Source organism: Aplysia californica, unplaced genomic scaffold, assembly GCF_000002075.1.
Source record: "Aplysia californica isolate F4 #8 unplaced genomic scaffold, AplCal3.0 scaffold00256, whole genome shotgun sequence".
Classification (NCBI taxonomy): Eukaryota; Metazoa; Mollusca; class Gastropoda; order Aplysiida; family Aplysiidae; genus Aplysia; species Aplysia californica.
The window spans coordinates 955,550-960,605 of record NW_004797526.1 but is presented as its reverse complement, the minus strand read 5'-3'; positions in this window follow the sequence as shown (position 1 = coordinate 960,605).

The window sequence follows — 5,056 nt, the reverse complement described above, 5'->3', positions numbered from 1 at the left end:
TTGCACATTTTTTTTTATGGTCGGCTTGGGTGGGATCCGCAGCTTTCTCTATGAGCGGATGTATATACTAAACTTTTTTTTCTCTATCTGTTTTTCCTCCCGCGGTTCGTTTGTGTGTCGAAAAAATGCTTCCGTTCGCTCCACCCCCCTAATCCACCCCCCACCTCGGACAGATCCTCAGACCAACGAAAACACACAGGACTTTCGGGTACTCGTATGGAACTACCTCCTGGGTGTGTGAAGGTTGCGCAGTAGTAACGGTGGTGGGGGGTAGAAAGAAACACACACACACACACACACACACACACACACAAACACATTATCTCTGTCCCTCTATCTATGTTTTATATATTTCATCCTTGTTCTATGCTACTCGCTCTTTTCGTTTCACTCTCTTCCTAGTTATTTCATTCCCAACCTCATACCCCTCTCTCTTCTCTCTCTCTCTCTCTCTCTCTCTCTCTCTCTCTCTCTCTCTCTCTCTTTCTCTCTCTCTTTCTCTCTATCGCACTATGCGCATGAGCATGTGTGTACGTGTGCGTGTGTGTGTATGTGTGTGGGTGTGTGCGTGTATGTGTGTGTGTGTACGTGTGTGTGTGTGTGTGTGTGTGTGTGTGTGTGTGTGTGTGTGTGTGTGTGTCTGTGTGTGCCTTTTGTAATCGAACTTGCCGCTTTTTTTTTTTTTTGACTTTCTTTTATCAAGAAATCTGCACCGATCTTCTAAAGCAGATGATAGAAATCGAAAACAATACAGTCTTCGATTGAGCATGTCGCATTCTATTTGGACGGAAATTAACTTCCAGTTGAGGAGATCCCCACCCAAGAGCATGCACGCAACTGTATGCTTTCTCCATGTGACGTCAGTGTGAAGAAGACTACTCACGAACACGTTGAACCCGTGTTATAAATAACTTACTCAAGCCATATTTGGCTACTCTAGGTCTTACTGTGGGTTAAATAGAGAAAGTTATTTAATTCAAGATGTAACATGTGCTACGATTGCGTGCACCCTGAGCCATTGCCACTCCTACTCCTACTCCTAGAACGCTATAATGAATTACTTCGTTACTTAGTTTAGCCACTACGTTTCTAAACTTCTTATACTTCGTTCGGCTATTTCAATTACCCACATCACACGTTAGCTCTAATGTGACCACAATATTATTATCATTAGGCCATAGGTTACATCGACTCCGTTAATCCTTTGGTACATCAAATTTCCATGCATCGAAACAAAGACCCGTTCTCTCTCTCAATTTCTCTCTCTCTCTCTCTCTCTCTCTCTCTCTCTCTCTCTCTCTCTCTCTCTCTCTCTCTCTCTCTCTCTCTCTCTCTCTCTCTCTCTCTCTCTCTCTCTCTCTCTCTCTCTCTCTCTCTGTCTCTCTCTCTCTCTCTATCTATCTATCTATCTATCTATCTATCTATCTATCTATCTATCTATCTATCTATCTATCTATCTATCTATCTATCTATCTATCTCTCTCTCTCTTTCTCTCTCTCTCTCTATCACTGTTGCTCTCTCTTTCTCTCATTCAGTCTGTCTGTCTGTCTGTCTGTCTATCTGTGTGTCTGTCTGTCTCTTGCCATATTACAAACTGAGTCGATACAATAACAGCCTTTTAAATGTTACTATTGAAAATTTATAGATAATACTTCAAGGAGGTAGAAAAAGAAAACCAAACAAGAATGCATAAAGCTGTATATTGTTTTTATGTTTCTCTGCCCTTCACAATTTTAATGAAATAGCATGTAATCGTGAGGTTGGGGGTTCGGGGGTTCGAGCCGAAGGCCCGACTTTGTGTCTTTGGGAAAGGCACTTTACACGAATTTCCCTCACTTCACCTACATGGGAATGGGTACCCGGTCATCGACTGCCAAAGATCTTGTCAGTATGTAAGTGTTAGTGTTTTAGCGCCTATAAATGTCAGCTTACGCTGTATGCTTCCCAGGAAGATGGGAATATTTCAGAATGCTATCACGTCTGCTGAGGTAATGATATAGATTGTAAAGCACATAGAGCTATACAAATAATAATTATCTATCTATCTATTTTATATGTATATTATATATATATATATATATATATATATGTCTGTATATCTATTTATCTATTTATCTATTATCATTATTATTTTATTGTTATCATCATCTTAATCATCATTAGTGTTATTATTATTAGTATTATTATTATTATTATTATTATTATTTAATTAATTAATTAATTAATTAATTAATTAATTAATAACACATATCAGATTTTACTACGTCATTTCATTGTTTACACTTTGCAACAGCATAATAATATCTAGGATTTTTCCGATACGAATCTGTATGCCACCCAGCGGACGTAATCCTTATCCGAAACTTACCTTTAATAGGGTTTATTTGGGGTCGCGGACGCTCGAAAAAAAGGATGTAACGTATTAGAGGACTGTACAGAGTGTGGTAGGGATTGTTATTATTCTATGAAAACAACACTTGATTCTTTTTCATCAGAGTGTGTGGCGTCGGTAGCCTAGTGGTTAGGCTACCAGACTCATAATCGTTAGATTGCGGGTTCGGGGATTTAAGCCTCAGTTTGATCTGATCTTGTGTCCTTGGGAAAGGCATTTTACAGATTGACATTTAACTCGTAGGTCCCGCCTTTTAAATAGCCTAACAGTGTTGATTGGGGCGTTAAACTGATACCATTTCACCATTTCACCTTTTTAATCAGGGTGTGGTGTACATGGGAGGGAAAGGGGCGCGGGGATCTTCATGAAAAAAATGCAATACCAGTATTCTTCATGAGTTCTTCTTTAACAATTGTTCCAAGAACCCTTTGCAAGGTCTGTATCACTCTGCATCTTTCCTCTCCCTTTTCACTCACCTGTTATGTTTCAATCTCTCTCTCTCTCTCTCTAGCTCTCTCTTTCTCTCTCTCTCCACACTCTGTGTGTTTGCATAGGTGTGTGTGTGTGTGTGTATGTGTATGTGTGTGTGTGTGTGTGTGTGTGTGTGTGTAATGCTCTCTCTCTCTTTCTCTCTCTCTTTATATATCTATCTCTCTCTCTCTCTCTCTCTCTCTCTCTCTCTCTTGCTCTCTCTATATGAGGGACGCTCCTTGCTTGTTCTCGCCCCTCGTTTCCTTGACACTTTTAGCCTTTTCGTCCTAAAAATACTTGAACTTCCTGCTCCCTCTGGCCCATTTTAGCGCACTCACCAACTGTGCAAACGAACCAAGGTGATGCCTTGATAACTTTTTCGTTTTCTGTGAACTCGGCGGAGGACGATAAAAAGGTGTAATCCACATCTAAAGGTGTTGACTCCAAAATGGTAGCAAAAATGATGGAGGCTGAAATGTCTGCCAGAAAAGAACGAAGAATGAATTCAAAAGTCTAGTTTTGAAAAAAGAATTATGATTGTTTGAAAGGTTAGTGACTGCAAAATATCTACAACAGCAGAGACAATGAAATATATTCCTGGGAAAAAAAGAAAAGGAACGAAGCCTGGTTAAGAAAATCGCACCTGAATAGGGGATCCTAATAATTGTAACCTCACATTGACAAGGAAATTATAAAGTAGTTTCATCTCATTATTGAGATTAAGTATTCTAATTGAAAATTTTGCAACAAATTATTATAAACTGATCGCAAACACATTATTTTATTGCTGCTCTTGACTTTGAAGTCTTGAGAGCAAGACTTGATGCTCTTTTGTGATTTGTATTAGAGTATTTAATTTTCATACTCTCGCCGTTCAACAGTTGATATGGGCTGTTTGTCATTTTATCTGGGGTCATTTTAGTAGGATCTGGAAATTTAAGATGCCTATACTTGTTTGGTATGTGCGCCCCCGCGCACGCGCGCGCACATGTGTGTGTGTGTGTGTGTGTGTGTGTGTGTGTGTGTGTGTGTGTGTGTGTGTGTGTGTGTGTGTGTGTGTGTGTGTGTGTGTGTGTGTGTGTGTGTGTGTGTGTGTGTGTGTGTGTGTGTGTGTGTTATTTTGTTGGTATGAGTGCATGTATGTATGCTTGGGTTGGGGTATTTTGATGAGAGTACAGTGAAACTAAATAATAGATAGATAGATAGATAGATAGATAGATAGATAGATAGATAGATAGATAGATAGATAGATAGATAGATAGATAGATAGATAGATAGATAGATAGATAGATAGATAGATAGATAGATAGATATTCTTTACGTCTTGAAAGCGTTTTCCATCATCAGAGACTTGCAGAGAGACTTTCAAATCGCTGTGTTCCAACAACAGGGTAACTCCACAGCACTCCAGGGTCCACGTCACCGCTCATGTCTCAAGAGGTGATAATATTATCATTGTTCTCTCCGTTTTTACTTCGGACCAGCTACCCATAATTTCGATCTGTCAGTATAGGGTCTCGGTATTGCAACGATAAAGAGGGCATCTTGAAATCCGGCAATGGGGACCACGTCTTCGAAAGATGCGATTTTGTTTTGTTTTGTTTTTCATTTAGTTTTTTGTTTGTTTTGTTTTGTTTTTGTTGTGGCTTGGGGTCATTTCGTTTACTCAACAAAAAAAAACCGACGTTGTAGCAGTGCCTGCAGTCTGAAAAGGTCCCTAACGAATCCAACCTCGCGCAGACCAATTAAACATTGTCACGATAGCGGTACCTAGATCTAAGTTGAAAAATTAAAGCTTTCTTGCGAAATCTGTACCATTGTCTAGCGACCTTAATGAATTTGTCATTACCACTTCTCTGTTGTTCACTCTTGAAGATATTTTTTTGGCTAAGACAATAACATTTTATTTTTCAGCTTCAGTACTCTCTCAAGCAATTCCTGGTAATAACGTTTCAGATGAAATCGTAAATATCTCTCTCTCTCTCTCTCTCTCTCTCTCTCTCTCTCTCTCTCTCTCTCTCTCTCTCTCTCTCTCTCTTTCTCTTTCTCTAGTCTCTCTCTTTCCCCCTCTATCTCGCTTTCTCTTTCTCTCTCTAACTCTCTCTGTCTGCCTCTTTCTCTTTCACATCCCTTTCATCTCTCTCTTTCATCTCTCTCCCTCTCTCTCTCTCTCTCTCTCTCTCTCTCTCTCT